The following is a 17,873-nucleotide window of genomic DNA, read 5'->3' as shown; positions in this document are numbered from 1 at the left end:
TGACAGCTAAATTAGATAGCCAACCAAATTGTATCCTCGCAGATTTAACACCAATATGAATTTAATGTTTTTATTTTTTCTGTCGCGATGATTGGGTCCTGATAGGGAACCGGCTTTTTAAGCGCGAATCGTGAATCAGTGGAGAACAACTTTCAGAAACCGAAAGTTGAAGCCGAAGCTGGTTTGCATTTACAACATTGGCTGTAGCCTACTTGCCGGTAACAGTCCAACACTCCTTGTAGTGTAGCGATTCAGCGAAGGGTAGAATGCAGCTTTGAACAATTTAGACATCTCAGCTCTTTGCAACACGCCCTGCCGCCCATGTTCAATCTGCCAAACCTATAACAGCCAGAGTTTAACTGCGATCTCGCAGCCCAATTTTTTCGGAATAACTGTTTACACCAGGAAGTAGGCATGGGGCTATCTAGTAGCTGCGTGTTAGCGACTGTCCTTAATCCGTCAGCCGTTCGTAATGAACAAAAGATTCTTTATCGATACGCCTACTTTTCCCATCTCAGCCAAGCGTGAGAACTTTGGCGTTCTCAATTCAGACATTTCCGCTTAGATTTACGTGCACGAACCCCAAATTCGCGTAAAACGGTTGATTGGAAGACCCCGCTCTGATCAAGTAGAGGATGTAGCGTACGACCCAATTCTACTGCGTTCAGGAAGGTAGCCGAAAACATTCACGCCAGGAATTCTTTAGCAGTGACGCATCTAGCTTTGACTCTGGTGGTGAGAAACTCGACAATAAGCATGCCATTAACTTGTGCCCGCATATGTTGGAACGTTTCCGCTTTTAGCGAAAGACTTGCGATATTCGTGGAACCAGCCCCTCTGTGAGACGCCCCCGCAATCGAACGTGTATATTCGGTGTTGTTAATTTAGCGACTTTTAGAGGAGGCCATAGCTACTTTCTATAGAAATATTTGGCAACACTGTATATTATGCACTTACGCTAGACTCAGAGCTCAGCAGAATTTAAATAAGGTTGATGACATTACCCGGCAAAAATCTGCAGCTAGCAGATATGGACGTGGCAGCAGCTTCCAGGCTTGAACATGGCGTCCTCCACGGAGGGGCGGCGTCGCCGCAAAGCAGCGCTCCTTGAATGAAGCTCCCTGGCCAGTTAGCAGTGAGGACAGTGCACCGGTATCCTCAATATTTGGAATAAGCCGCTTTAGACAACGCTTTGCGTGGCTGGCCCCGAAATGGATCGCCTGCATGCTGCAGCTGGAGCTTAGAGGTAAGGAGCAATGCACATGAATAGCGAGACTTCTTCATAGTGCCTAGGCTGTGAGCTTAGACTAGCAGCTAACATGTAGCAAGTAGACTTGGTTTAGACTGGCAACGTGCCGTAGGCTAGCTGGATTGCAGGAAGAAGCGCCGATTTACGAAGCAACGTGCAGCGCTTGCATGCAGGAGGAGCAGCCGAATGAGTAGAGGGAGGCTGTTTAAGTAGACCGCCCTGTTAGTGAATGTACTGTGATAGGCGAACATCACTCAGCTGAGCCATCAGCTGATTCGGCCGGAGCGCTTGACTCTCGTGACCTGCCAGAACTACGCGATGCTCCATTTCTGGGACTGCCCTGTCTTGGTTTGCTTCCTATCTTGCAGATAGGTCCTACCAGGCCACCTGGATGGGGTCTGCCTCTGCTTATCCTTGTTATAGGAGTACCACAGGGATCTGTACTGGCTCCTCTGCTGTTCTCCATTTACAACAAATCTCTTGGTTCAGTTATTAATTCACATGGCTTCTCCTATCACTGATATGCAGACAACACGCAACTCTTCTTCTCTTTCCCCCCCTCTACCTCACAGGTTAATGATAAAATATCTTCCTGCCTGGCTGACATCTCAACCTGGATGGCCAGCCACCACCTGAAGCTCAGCCTCAATGTCACACACTGCGACACACCCCTTTCTGAACAGGAGAGTTTGACACAGGGAGATAGGTGAATCCGGAAATATTCCGGCCTTTATTTACATACTTTTAGAGAGAGAGAGAGAATCCAGTCTATTACAAAACAACAAAACAGCTTCGCCCTTCACCCTCACGGGATCGGGGTAAAAATAATAATGAAACACAACATACTAAAATAACAAAAACAAAATAATGAAACTATGACACTTTCTAGTCTCTCTCTCGGCTCGCGTTTTCCTCGGTCAGAGACACCTACTGGGAAGAAAGCACACTTTAAATACCTGGATTAATTACTGACGCACTCCAGGTGCATGTGCCTACTTAACCAGTAGGCGTGGTCCGGGGCTCAGACTGCCCCGAACCACACCCACAAACTGAGCCCTGCTGCACTCAACAAAACTGAGCTGCTGTTCTTCCCATACAAGACCTCCCTACTAGGTGAACTCTCAATCACAGTTGATGGCACCACAGTGACTGCCTCTCACTCTGCAAAGAGCCTGGGGGTGGTCCTGGATGACCAGCTGGACCTCAAGGAGCACATCAAGGCAACATCACGGTCCTGCAGATTCCTCCTGTACAACATCAGAAGGATTCGATCATACCTGACTACGCACTCCGCCCAGCTGCTTGTCCAGGCTATGGTGACCTCCCGCCTTGACTACTGTAACTCCTTCCTTGCAAGCCCGCCAGCTTGTTCCATACATCCACTACAGATGATTCAGAATGCTGCTGTCCGACTCATCTTCAACCTTCCCAAATTCTCCCACGTCACTCCTCTGCTGAGGTCACTCCACTGGCTACCGGTCGCTGCCAGGATCAGGTACTAAGTCCTGACCCTCGCCTACACTGCAGCCAGCAGGACAGCCCCTGTCTACTTACAGGACTCGATCTGATCCTATACGCCTGCTTGACCACTCCGCTCTGTAGCAGCAGGGCGCCCTGCACCCCCTCCCACTCGAGTAAAGGGATCACGGAGCTTCTCCACCCTAGCTCCCCAGTGGTGAAATGAACTCCCTGTCCCTCTTCAGACCTCTCCCTCACTACCCATCTTCCGCCGTGGTCTGAAGATACATCTCTTCAGACTATACCTGGACTAACTGCCACCACTCTGTAAATCATTTCACTTTAAATCCCCCTTTTCATGGCACTCATGTTATATGTACCCCCATTCCAGCACTTTTTGTAATTTGTATTTTTGTCCTAATATTGTAGCTTGTTCTTCCCCCTAGTTTGACTTAGCATAAGCTGGGTCATAATAATGCTCACTGCATGAACTGAACTGTTTACTTGCACTGCACGAAATGAGTATTGTACCTTATCAAACCTGTGTTTTGTAGTTGTTCCGATGACCATGATATGCACTTTTGTACATCGCTTTGGATGAAAGAGTCTGCTAAATAAATGTAATGCAATGTAATGCCCTGCCATAGATTTGCGGCCTTTCCAGGGTGTATTCATGCCTCTCGCCCAGTGCACGACACAAGAAGGATACGAATCAAGACTGTGTGTCCAAAACATAAAATCTATGACATAGGAGCTCTGACAGCATCAGTCGCCATCAATCTCTGAAATAAAGACACAACAGCATTACTGGGACAGTATAAACAGACCAATGCTTTACAGTATGTACTCTATGCGCAAAAACAAGGCAATTTATGTGCATCATATTCATATCAGTATTGTAATTCTGTAATATCCCACTGTAATATTGTAATAATATAAAATGACAGCAACACAACATTCCTGTAATGTAATTACAGTATCACATTTTGCATTGAATAATCAATGTTCAGTCCAAAAACTTATATTAGGGGCCACTGTTGGGGCCACCTTTTAAAGTTTGGCTGTACAATCCTTCCAGCTTCTCCCATTGTTATGCCTGGATTTACAACATCGTCAATCACTGTGGCTCTAAATTCATTCAATACAGCGGTATATCTTCTACCTGCTTGACCACAACCTCAGCCACAACCACGACCCGTCCATCAGTACCAACTGCATTGGGCTGCTCCATGTTGTCAGACACTGCTGAACGTAGTGCTGTAAAACAGCCTTTTATGTTTGGATTACCAATCATGCTGCAATGCGACTCACCTGTGTGAGTGACGAGACAGGACTGCAAACATCTTGACTTCATTTCACAATCTGCATGTCTAGCAATACGCATTGGAACACTGCATCAATACGAGACGACCGTATTGTGAAAACTGAGTGTGATTTAGAGTTGTGCACTTTGTTGGTAGGTACTGCAATTAGTGTCTTAGGGTAAGAATTTTGCCAGTCAGTTGAGTTTTCCACATTGAGCCAAAGCAATCATAACACACTGTAATGCATTTGTAATGTGTGACTGCACATATTAGAAATGCATCTGAAAAAATGAGAAAAACTGTAGGGTCTCAGGAACATCTCAAGAGACTGGATGTCATGCAAACCACACTTCTGCCCTGATTTTGGCTTAGTGGTCTAATCCATTCAACTGATGTGCAGCAGATCCAGGTTCAAACCTACAGGAAAACCATTTATTTGAGAGGTAACATAAACATACCAGCTCAATAGACAAGCAGTGTCATTTCAAAATGTATTGAGTTGTGGTTACACTACAGTAACAGAAGCAAGCATTCATCAGGCACTACACAACTTTTCTCATAACGGATTTTATTTCCACTACTGTAGATGAATGTCATTGCTTCAATTGTATATTTTAGCCCCATGCTTATCTACTCATATTGAGCCCAAAGATAATCCCATACAGAATATGAAATAAGTACTACTGTGTCACAGGAGTTTAATACATCACACAATAATAAATCAGAACAGCATTTCAAATTTTTATAATTCAGGTTTAATCATTGCATATTATTGTCTGAAAATACAGAAAATTAAAGCAAAAAAAACAGAATAAATAAGGAATCTCATCATTGGATTACAGTTGTTTACAGTAATGAAATAAAATAAGTACACTGCAGTGATCATTCTGCATTCTCCCTATCAGCTGCATTTGCCCACAGAAATTTGCACATTGGAACTCTTGTGCACATTTAAGTGGAGGAGTTTGCCACTGGCTTCTTTTAAAAAAGATGCAGATACAGGAGACAGAATTATTACTTCAAATCATTTTACTCTGCCATCTTTTGGCATTATTACTCTCAATGGTATATTAATGTTTTAATAAGCAAAAGTACATAAACACACCTTGAACATTTGCAATATAAATGTATTAAAATGTAAAAAAAAAAAAAAATCTTATTTAGACAGCGAGTGCTTAACCTGAACATGCTGAAAGATCATACTCTTATGTACAGGGTTTAAGCTGTACTGAGGTTAATATTCGGCACAGCTGAAATTGCAGTGGTAAGGCATTGGTCAAGGAAGGCTGCAAGTGTGTCGACGTGTGTGTGTGTGTGATTGGGTGAGAGTGTGTTTCTGTGTGTGTGTATTTGTGAGTGTGTGTGCATGCGTACGTTTGTGGGAGTGACTGTTGATGTGAACATGTGTGTGAGTGCGTGAGTATGCGTGTGTGTGTGTGTGCCCGGGTTGCGTGTGTGAATCGGTAAGAGAATATGTATGTGTGTGTGCATGTGTAAGTATGATTGAGTGCATGAGTATGTGTGCACACAGGTGCATGTGTGTATGGGTAAGAGAAAGTGTGTGTGCGTGCGTTTGTGTGAATGTGTGTGAGACTGTGTATTTGAGTGTGCGACCGCGCGCAAGAGAACGAGCGTATGTATGTGTATGTGTGTGTGCGTGAGAGTGCCTTTGTGAATGTGTGTGTGTTTATACATGTGTGTGTGTATGTATGGATATGAGAATGTTTGTGTATACATGTGTATATGGTGTGTGCACGCATGTATGTGTATGCATGTGTGTGCATGTGTGAGTGCATGAGTATGTGTGTGTGTGCGTATAGGTAATAGAATGTGTGTGTTTATACTTGTGTGTGCGTGCGTATGGGAATGAGAATGTGTGTGTGTGTTGACACATGTTTCTGTTTGTGCATGAGTGTGTGTGTGTGCGCATGCGTTTGCGAATGTGTGTGTCTGTATACTGTATGTGAGTGTGTGAGTGAGAGAAAGAGTGTGTGTGTGTGCATATGGGTATGAGCGTGTGTTGTTTGCATGCGCGTGTATGTGTGTGTGCGTGAGATTGTGTGTCTGTGTGTAGGTGTGTGTGAGTGACTGGGTGTGAGAGAGTGTGCGTGCGTAGGTGTGTGAGTGCGTGTGCATGACTGAGAGAGAAAGGGTGTGTCAGAACCTTTATTTAAATTCTCGGAGGTACAATTGAGGGCCAGGCCCTCATTTTCAATGTAGCCGAGATTACAAACACAATTAAAACACAATAGGTGTAATAAAAGATCATAGAATATAGCAACAGCAACTAACATAGTAAATAATAAAATAACAGTAATAAAATACAGTAAAATATGATAAAAAATAAAAATAAAATAAAATAATAAAATAAATAAAATCAGCACAGATACGATCAAAAACAGATGCACTCAGAGACAGGAATGTTCAAAACCAGCGATCTAAACTGCCCATAAGTAGGTAGAGAGCTGATTTTCAGCAATTGTTGGAGCTCATTCCAGGAGGATGGGGCACTAAAATGGAATGCTGACTTCCCAATTTCTGATCGAGCCCGAGGGACCTTAAGCATAAGCAAGCCATTTGATCGGGTTTGATAGGGTCCAGAGCGCCACTCTAACAACCTTGTAATATAAGGTGGAAGCATTCCGACAATGGCCTTAAAGATAAACAAAAACCAGTGTTTATCACGCCTCACTGCCAGAGAAGACAGACCCACCTTGGCATAGAGGACACAGTGGTGGGTACCATAACTATCGCCAGTAATAAATCTGAGGGCAGAGTGATAGACTGTGTCCAAGCGCTTAAGGGAAGAAGGAGCAGCAATTCTATAAATAATGTCACCATAGTCTAATACTGAAAGGAAAACTGCTTCAACAATTCTTTTTCTACTGATCATAGGGAAGCAAGATCTGTTTCTATAAAGGAAGCCAATTTTTTGTCTCAGTTTGCTGACAAGATTATCTATATGGAATTTAAATGAGAATTTCTCATCAAGCCAGATGCCAAGATATTTATATTCAGAAACTCTCTCAATTTTAGAACTATTTGCAGTGGATATAAATATGCTATCATAATCAGTGCTTCTGGCCCTAGTAAACAACATGAATTTTGTTTTGCTTGCATTAAGAACCAGCTTAAGCTTAACAAGAGCCTCCTGAAGGGCATTAAAAGCAAGCTGCAGTTTCTCAATGGCAAGCTGAGCAGAATCAGCAATACAATATACAATAGTATCATCTGCGTATAGATGGACTTGACAATCATTTAGTGGGGAAACAATATTATTAATGTAAATGGTGATGTGAGAGTATGCGTGTGTGAGAGTATGCGTGTGTGTGTGTGTGTGATGGAGTGTATGTGAGAGAGAGAGGGTGTGTGTGTGTGTGAGTGCGTGTGTGTGGGTCTAGGTGCATATGAGTGTGTATATATATATATATATATATATATATATATATATATATATATATGTGAGTGCGTGATTGAGTGTATGTGTGTGTGAATGTGTACATGAGTGTGTGTGTATATAAGTGTGTGTGTGTATGAGTGTGTGTATATGTGTGTGTGTGTAGGTGTGGCTGTGTGAGGGTCTAGGTGTATATGAGTGTTTGTGTTGATATATGTGTGTGAGTGTGTGATTGAGTGTGTGTGTGTATATATATGTGTGTGTGTGTGTGTGCATGCATTCGAGTGTGTATGCGCATGTGTGTGTGTGCATGTTTGTGTGTGCGCGTATGCGTGTGTGTCTCTACTCCAGTTAGCAGAGGGACACTGAGGAGTGTGTGTGTTGACACGTGTTTGTGGCTCTGCACGCATGTATGTGTGTGTGCGTGAGTGCATGAATTTGTGTGTGTGTGCGTGCGTTTGTGTGAATGTGTGTGGATGTGAGTGTGTGTGTGTGAGAGAGAGAGAGGGTGAATTTGTGTGCACAAGTGTGTGCGTGCACGGGTGTGTGAGTGCGTGTGCATGAGTGTACATCAGCGTGTGTATTTGTGAGTGCGTGTGCATGAGTGTGAGAGAGAAAGGGTGTGTGTGTGTATGTGAGTGTGTGTGTGTTTGTGCGTGCGTGCATGCATGCGAGTGTGTATGCGCACGTGTGTGTGTGTGTATGCGTGTGTGTGTGCACGTGCATGTTTGTGTGTGTGTGTGTGTCTCTACTCCAGTTAGCAGAGGGACACTGAGGATCTACACACTGTAAATCCAGCACAGAGGGGTGTGTCTTGAGTGAAGTGTGTGTGGAATCTGTGCAGGAGGGTCAGTGTGTCAGAGTCAGAGACGCTGTAGAAGGACAGAGTGCCGGCCGGACAGTTCACACACACTCCTACCCTGTACACACACACTCCTCTACCATCAACATCATCACACACTCCTGCTCTGCGGTAGGGGGAGGTGGGGACAGGTATGCGTGTTTGGTTCTCATTGTGCCAGACAGAGTAACTGAGTTCATCAGAGTCACTGAGTTTAATGCACTTCAGATTCCAGGAGTTTTTATTGTATCCAAACATACAGTCAGAACCCTTTCCTTTCCTGCTGATTCCTTTATATGTCACTGCTATATAAACCACTCCCACCTCAGACACACTGAACTCAGCCTCCCAGTAACAGCGCTCACACACACTCTCTCTGCACACAACCTGGCGCATGTACTCAAATCTCTCAGGATGATCAGGATATGGCTCCTTTCTCCCCGGTGTGTGTGTGACCTTCCTATTCCCCTCAGACAGAGACAGCCCTCTGTGCGCTGTGTTTGGATCCAGTGTGAGCTGACAGCCGTCTGCACACCAGAGACATTAATGAGATCAATTATCATTATTAAAATTCACCTCATTATGTGTGTGAGAGAGAGAGCTGTGATAGTATCTCTGTGTGTGTGTTTGTGTACATGTGTGCTTCTGTTTGTGTGTTCATGTGTGTAAGAGAGAAGTCTCTCTCTCTCACACACATACACACACACACACAGCAGAGTGTGTACCCATGGAAAGTGTTCTGTGTCGATACACACTCACATCTCCTGGGTCCTGGTTTGGTCCTATTCTCTCCTCCATGGTCCACACTGTAAGAACAGCAGAACGGAATTTAGAATTTTAACCATCCTTTATTTCCACTCTTAACACACCAATGACACCACATGAATAAAAACAAAGACACAATAAAACACAAAACCAAGATCATATGAAAAATACACAAATCTGTCACAGGAAACTTATTCCATTCCCTCACCCTATTCCATGTGCAAAAATAGCTCCCCTCCCTCCACTGAACATAAAACACTCTTATACACACTCTGAAACACACTCAGGTTCTCCATTGCTTTGTAATACTGAAACTCCACCATCACTGTGTCCCTGATCAAACCCCTAACTACAACAACCACATCTTATTTACTGCAGTGATCCCCTGCTGCACCCTCCTCAGGAGATCCCCAACTCTCTTGAGTAATGCTGGTGTGAACAGTGCCCTCCATGCCCCCCCCCCCCCAACTCTGTTTGTGCGCGTGTGTGCGTGTGTGTGTGTGAGGTGCAGTGTGGAAACTGTCTGTACTTACAGCAGTGTGAGTGTGTCCAGTTTAGCAGCAGACAGCGCTCTCACTCCTGAGACTCCTGGGTGATTGTATCTCAGGTCCAGCTCTCGCAGGTGTGAGGGGTTTGAACACAGAGCTGAAGCCAGAGAATCACAGCCTCTCTGTGTGACTCTACAGCCTGACAGCCTGTAGAGAGGACACACACACCTTACACACATCAATATAAACTAACAGGGCTGTGCGTGTTAGACCCATAGCAGTGTGTTACACACCTTACACACATTAATATAAACTAACAGGGCTGTGAATATTAGACACATAGCAGTGTTAAACTAACAGGGCTGTGTGTGTGAAACACATAGTAGTGTGTTACACACCTTACACACATTAATATAAACTAACAGGTTTATGTGTGTAAAACTCATAGCAGTGTGTTACACACCTTACACACATTAATATAAACTAACAGGGTTGTGTGTGTTAGACACATAGCAGTGTGTTACTCACCTTACACACATTAATTGGGATGGCAGGTTACGCCTTGGCGGGGGCATGCCACATTGGGATGGCAGGTATGCCATCCCGCCAAGTTACGCCTTGGCGGGGGCATGCCCCCATACCTATACAGCACCGAGAGTTTGGCACTTTTCAGGGTTCCCCACAGAAATAACCACAACAGCCACAGACACTCAGCCCTTAAAAACATTAAATTCTGTACATTCTGACCCCATTTCAACAGACAGATTTCATAAACAACTTCACATGTCCACACAATAAAGCCCCAAACTAAGGGGATTTTGCATTTTCTCCTTCTTCTTCTTCTCTTTCTTCTTCTTCTTCTTCTCGTTCTTCTTCTCATTCTTATTTTTCCTGCCGCCTATCCCACTAATAACATGTCTCCCCATTGGACATTTTACCGACACCCGCCAAATCTTCACCTACACGACCCAATGAAAAACTTGCATACACATGCAAAATACCCATACCTTTTTACTCTGAAACACTTTCAATATAAACAGCTAGTCCATCTGTGGCCTAGTGGGTAAGGTTACAGTCTTTGGAACACAGGGTCGGCGGTTCAAGCCCAGCTAGGAACGCGTTTCTTTAACCTGCTTTTAATAATCGTCTACTACTTCTCAATTATTGCTTTTGCACCATATCTACCCGCCGTTAACCGAACGTATACACTGAATTATGACGTACCGTCTGCACGTTCAGTTATTAACCGGCTACAATATTGCAAAGCCATATGGATTCAACGGGAGCTCTTCTGTGCTTAATGGCCTGTGTTCTTTAAATCCACGGACAGGTTTGCTAATGATATTTAACGCATTGCATAGCTATGTCATGGTGCTGCACTAACCAAGTCACAGACTGGTAAACCTCCGGTTGAAGGATTGAATACCGCCTCGCCCTCAGGCAGATAATTCCCTCTTTTACACTAACGTTTTCTTACGCTTTTATATTTTCTTTACCAAAACTCGCTCACGGCCACCCATATGCATTTCATGACGGCAAATGTATTCCTTTTATTTAAAAAGTTACACCAGTTCACCACCCAATCAAAAACTCGCATACACAGGCAAAATACCCATACCTTCTTACTCTGAAACATTTCAAGGTTAAATAGCTAATCTGCTTGTGGCCTAGTGGGTAAGGTTACAGTCTTGGGAACACGGGGTCCTAGGTTCAAGCCCAGATAGAGACACGTCTCTTTAACCTGCTTTTACCCTCACTAATAACGTTCTCTTACGCTTATATTTGCTTAAACCAAAACTCACTCATGGCCACCCGTATGCATTTCATGAGGGCAAATGTATTCCTTTTATTAAAAAGTTACACCAGTTCACAGCTGTGCCATTTCTACTAACTACATTTCTTCACTTGGCTACTGTACAAAACCTTCTTAGCAGCAAACGCCACGTTTCTACATTCATGTTACCTCGCCCTGTTCTCTATCTAGCCACATACAAACAATTACTACGTATGTCCGTTCTGCAACTCCCCATTAAAACATTACATTTAAAAACATGATTCACTCATAATTATAACTACTAGTACCGAACATGAAAAAAACACAGCACTGCAATACATTTCACATGTTACTTAACCCTCCACTTCAATAGCTGGCGCTTTATAGCGACTGTCATATATACCGTTCGATAAGGAATACAAGCTCGCTCGTGGTCACTCCATTTACTTCGCACTATACTCCGTGATCATGTCAACCTTCACCTACATGCCCATCCTGCTAAAAACATATTGTTTCAACTACGGAATTTCGGCATTTCATCCTAATTTCTCTCACACTGTTGTTATTTCCTCATATGCAGAGCCTGCTGTGACATATGCGTCTGCTCCTATTTTCCACTATCATGTTTTCCGGTTCTAGTTTAGCAAAAGAACGAAGAGGATTCCTACCTGCAGATAAGCCTATCAAAATGCCTTATAAACCTTACAAACACTAAAAGTGCATCTCCCCGAAATAACAGACAATGGAGCAGGACAGAAGGATAAACCTTACAAACACTAAAAGTGCATCTCCACGAAATAACAGACAACGGAGCAGAACAGAAGGCTACACAAGTTGCGACCTAGGGAGTTATAATTCTACGGGCTTGCTGATTCTTTTGTCAGTCAAGGCTTGTTGGATGGACGTCAAATCCGTGAGTACATACACTGGCCATATTTCATCTGCGTTTCTAATGCGTTTACGCTTACGTCACTGCATCCTTTCTCACAGCCACTGTTTTTACATATATAGCAAACCGAAACTGCTGAACGGTACACGCTCATCAGACTGTACAGATTCACACAACGATAGCCATAATCCACAACCGTTTCTTACAGGGTCACTTCGCATTTCTCACTCTCATAATAAAACGCTTTGCAAAAAGAAATGATATCTCATAAAAAACACGTTTTCAACGTACAAAAATGCCAAGTTACTCAAAAGTATTGATATCAAAATGACGCCAAGTTACGGTACTACAAACAATATAGGCTATCTTGCCTCACCGAAATTACATAAGATGTATTTCAAAGCAATGCTACCCAATATTTCCTCAATTCTTTCAAGTCACTTGGCCCTGTGTTTTGTAATCTTACCATTTTACAATGTCATGCAAACTTTGTGTCAGATCAAAGAGTCAAATATTTCGAATTGCCTCATGGAACACATTGAAATTAATGTACAAAACTGCTGCTGAGTAACTACAGGAAGCATATTTCTCCAGAAAACATGTTTATACTTGCTTCTGAACTGAATTTCAGTACATGTGCAAGTTATTGTATATTTGCTATGTACAATAAATACTGCATGTAAAATACATATTGTACATACATACATAGAGAACTTCTCTATCCCCATGGATACACGCCTATTCAATCAATCATGACTGTGAGAGAGCCATCCACACATATGTTTGGCCTGTCCATGTACTGCATGCTTATACACACAGGGCCAAGTGACTTGAAAGAATTGAGGAAATATTGGGTAGCATTGCTTTGAAATACATCTTATGTAATATCGGTGAGGCAATATTATAGCCTATATTGTTTGTAGTACTGAAACTTGGCGTCATTTTGATATCAATACTTTTGAGTAACTTTTTTGTACGTTGAAAACGTATTTTTTATGAAATATAAACTAACAGGGCTGTGTGTTAGACACATAGCAGTGTGTTACACACCTTACACACATTACTATAAACTAACAGAGCTGCGTGTGTTAGACACAAAGCAGTGTGTTACTCACCTTACACACATTAATATAAACTAACAGGGCTGTGTGTGTCAAACACATAGCAGTGTGTTACACACCTTACAGCACATTAATATAAACTAGCAGGGCTGTGTGTGTCAAACACATAGCAGTGTGTTACACACCTTACACACATTAATATAAACTAACAGAGCTGCGTGTGTTAGACACATAGCAGTGTTACACACCTTACACACATTAATATAAACTAACAGGGCTGTGTGTGTTAGACACATAGCAGTGTGTTACACACCTTACACACATTAATATAAACTAACAGAGCTGCGTGTGTTAGACACATAGCAGTGTGTTACTCACCTTACACACATTAATATAAACTAACAGGGCTGTGTGTCAAACACATAGCAGTGTGTTACACACCTTACACACATTAATATAAACTAACAGGGCAGTGTGTGTCAAACACATAGCAGTGTGTTACACACCTTACACACATTAATATAAACTAACAGGGCTGTGTGTCAAACACAGCAGTGTGTTACACACCTTACAGCACATTAATATAAACTAACAGGGCTGTGTGTGTCAAACACATAGCAGTGTGTTACACACCTTACACACATTAATATAAACTAACAGGGCTGTGTGTCAAGCACATAGCAGTGTGTTACACACCTTACAAACATTAATATAAACTAACAGGGCTGTGTGTGTCAAACACATAGCAGTGTGTTACACACCTTACAAACATTAATATAAAATAGCATGGCTGTGTGTCAAACACATAGCAGTGTGTTACACACCTTACACACATTAATATAAACTAACAGGGCTGTGTGTGTCAAACACATAGCAGTGTGTTACACACCTTACAGCACATTAATATAAACTAACAGGGCTGTGTGTGTCAAACACATAGCAGTGTGTTACACACCTTACACACATTAATATAAACTAACAGGGCTGTGTGTCAAACACATAGCAGTGTGTTACACACCTTACACACATTAATATAAACTAACAGGGCTGTGTGTCAAACACATAGCAGTGTGTTACACACCTTACACACATTAATAGCCTTCAACCTTCCCAAGTTCTCCCCTGCTGAGGTCACTCCACTGGCTACCAGTCACTGCAGGATCAAAGTCCTGACCCTCACCTACACTGCAGCCAACAGGACGGCCCCCGTCTACTTACAGCACATGATTAAATCCTATACGCCCACTTTACCACTGCTTTGCACCCCCTGCCACCCGGGTAAAGAGTTCAATCTTGTCTCTACCATGGAGCTTCTCCACCCTAGCTGTCCAGTGGTGGAACAAACTCCCTGTTTCTCTACGAACCTCTCCCTCACTACCCATCTTCCGCAGTGGTCTGAAGATGCATCTCTTCAGACTATACCTGGACTAACTATCACCACTCTGTAGATCATTTCTATCACTTAAATCCCCCTATTTCTACACATGTACCTCCTGTGCCACTCATGTTACATGTACCTCTATCCAGCACTTATTGCGCCCTTTATCATTGTCTAGACGTTGCTTGTAATGCCTCCTAGTTTGACTTAGCATAGGTTAGGTCAGAGTAATGTTCACTGTGTGAACTGGACTTAATGTGTTCATGGCTATGAATAACTGTGCAAAGTATTGTACCTTATCGGACCTGTGTTTTGTAGTTGTTCCAATTACCTTTTGTATGCACTTATTGTACGTCACTTTGGATAAAAGCATCTGGCAAATAAATGTAATGTAACATAATATAAACTAACAGGGCTGTGTGTGTTAAACTAAAATAACATGAATGTGGAATGAGTCATTATCAAACACATTTGAGTTTACACCCCACTACAGTTCAGTAAACAGGACTAATTCATTTTCTTCATTCATTTGTGTAGTCGAATTCTACCAAGAGGAAGAACAGGGACATGCTGTTTCAGTTCTGTGGAGTGTCTGTTTTCACATTAGAAACATTGACATCAGTGTTGTATTTATTCACATTGTAGCCCTAATTTATTGAAGGGGTTTGTGTTTGTACTCACCCCATTCTATGCAGTTTACAGTGTGGGTCCTCCAGTCCAGCAGAGAGCGCTCTCACTCCTGAATCCTGCAGCTCGTTGTCTCTGAGCTCCAGATCTCTCAGGTCTGAGTGAGGAGAACGCAGGACTGAGGCCAGAACATCACAGCAGCCCTCTGTGAGATTACACCAACCCAGCCTGTGGAGAAACCACACACACACAAACACGCACGCACACAAACACACACACAAATTCTTTGTGACACTGTTCACTTTGACAGTTGATATACATGTACCTACACATTCCTGAGATGTACACACAAAAACAGGGAGGGGGGGGGGGGGGTGTGTACATTAATTTCATGAAGTATTCTGACTAATCCACAATAGTCTAAGGCAATTACTGGGCTCTAATAACCCTTTCCATGTGACAAACTTATCTGATTTGCAAACATATTAATTTCATCTGCAAACACAAAAAACAGCATTTTTGTGGTGCACTTTACCTCACCTGACATGTTCTTCAGTTCATAAACATCTATACATTTCAAAGACGCAGAAGATTCATCACTATGAATAGATAAATATAACTGTTAATGTATAACTACTCGTATAACCCATTAGCTAAATACATTACTGTCATCACGATAATGTTTTCTTCCTAAAATTGTAACCATCAGGTTATCAAACAATTTAAGTTCAACAAATTATACAGTCTGTCAGGGTTTTTGACATTAATTTTAAAATATTCAGCAAGGTGAAATGAAACCGCATTCAAGACAAAATTGCGCTCTTCCTTATTTACCTCTGCCAAAGTAACGTGATGGTAAACATGACGACGCTGTTTAAAATGTGGTCGTTAGGAGGGTCGGCTGGTTACCATGGCGATGCCAGCTCGCTCTGAACTGTTACCTCAGCTAGTTCATTCTTTGAAAATACAGAACTACAGTTACATAACACAATTATTTGATAATAACTATTAACACTTTGCAAATATCATTTGTTTACCATTTACATCAAACAACATGACCCTCAAGTTGACACTTGTTGCCCTTGTTCTAAGTTCAGCTTTCGCTTTGACTCACACAGTCAAAGGCACGAGTTAGCTAGCTAGCCAGCCCAACCTACCTTAACGTTACTTCATGACCCAACCTAGCTAGCGGAGCCAGAGAGGAACTAAGCAGCTAACTGTCACAGACAACTTAAATATATACACCAGTATATAAAATAACATGAAGGTTTTATCTAACCAGTCATGATATTATTGGTCAGACCTGCAATATTGTACCTGCTAACAGCTGAAGCAGTGCCGGAGTCGTGTACGAGCTGTGCTACACTTCAGTTCATCTGGCACGATCTTACAGCAATGCAACTACGGCATCAACTGGAATTACACTGCATCGCCATCTAGTGGCTGTATGAGAACAGCACAACTGATTACTGCCACTAACTTTTATTGCTGGCAGATGATATCATTCTTTAGATGATAGGAGCTAGAGCCAGAATATTGATCTCTGAATCAGGCTATTCCACACAGCATGCCTGCTTACAGTGGTATAATATCCAGACTATTACTTGGGACTGGAACCACAGAAGAGTGACTAAACTAAACAATGTAACACTGCATCTAAACAGCAGCTCACATGTTGTTCAGATGGACACTCTCCCACCAAGATGTACACACATACCCAACCGGCCAATAGTTAATGCCCGGCTTTACCAGCAGAATAAAATACCATTTTACTCACAATCCTTTCAGAAACACCACAATCCTGCAGCACACACAGGTGTGTGATGAAGGAGTAAAACTCACCTTCAACAAAAGGTCAGCGTGTGAAAGAGAGTGCGGTAAATGTATGGATTTCATTAGAGTTCATAGCAGGTAGTGAATAACGGAGAAGGATGTAGACTGCAATGTTTGACAGACCTTAAACATTTTACTATGCAGGTGGTCAATCTTTTACCATGTCAATCAGACACTCAGCATCCAGTCATCACCTGTGACCTGATACTACAGACTCCACTGAAACCTTACATTCTGCTCAGGAACCACACACCTGGCAACCCTCAAAAGGTTTTATCCTGCTTTTATTTGCTTGTTGTGATAGAGGAGTAAGGTATATATGGGCAAAGAAAGAATGCTGGTGGACAGAGGAGTAAACTGAGAGAGAAAGAGCTTTTTAATATTTCACTGAATAGAACCATAATCACAAATTCTATTTAGTTAAGGTCACGCAGTACACAGCACTACTCACCCCAGTCTCTGTAGTTTACAGTTTGGACTCCTCAATCCAGCACAGAGCAGCTCCACTCCTGAATCTCCCAGGTCATTGTAGCTGAGGTCCAGATCTCTCAGGGGTGAGTTTGATGACTGGAGAGCTGAGGCCACAACATTACAGCACTTCTGTGTGAGTTTACAGTTGTTCAGTCTGCAAAGAAGAGTTAATATTATTATTACTATGATTATATTTATTATTATTATTATTATTATTATTATTATTATTATTATTATTATTATTATTATTATTATTATATTATTATATTAGGTATACATGAAGCATGTATCTAATATGGGAAATGTGCCAAAGATAGTGTTCAGTAATGAAGAGTGAA

General features: G+C 42.3%; 1 protein-coding gene and 1 pseudogene across 1 annotated transcript in view; both read right to left on the bottom strand.

Annotated features, from left to right (window-relative positions):
• The window catches only part of LOC135242431 (tripartite motif-containing protein 16-like), an 86,400-nt pseudogene extending 76,730 nt beyond the window's left edge, over window positions 1–9,670 (bottom strand).
• Window positions 1–17,873, bottom strand: part of LOC135242400 (protein NLRC3-like) — a 1,894,071-nt gene that overhangs the window by 1,723,558 nt on the left and 152,640 nt on the right. The window lies entirely within an intron of this gene.

Source organism: Anguilla rostrata, chromosome 16 (assembly GCF_018555375.3).
Source record: "Anguilla rostrata isolate EN2019 chromosome 16, ASM1855537v3, whole genome shotgun sequence".
NCBI classification, from domain to species: Eukaryota; Metazoa; Chordata; class Actinopteri; order Anguilliformes; family Anguillidae; genus Anguilla; species Anguilla rostrata.
This window is presented reverse-complemented; position numbering and strand designations above follow the sequence as displayed.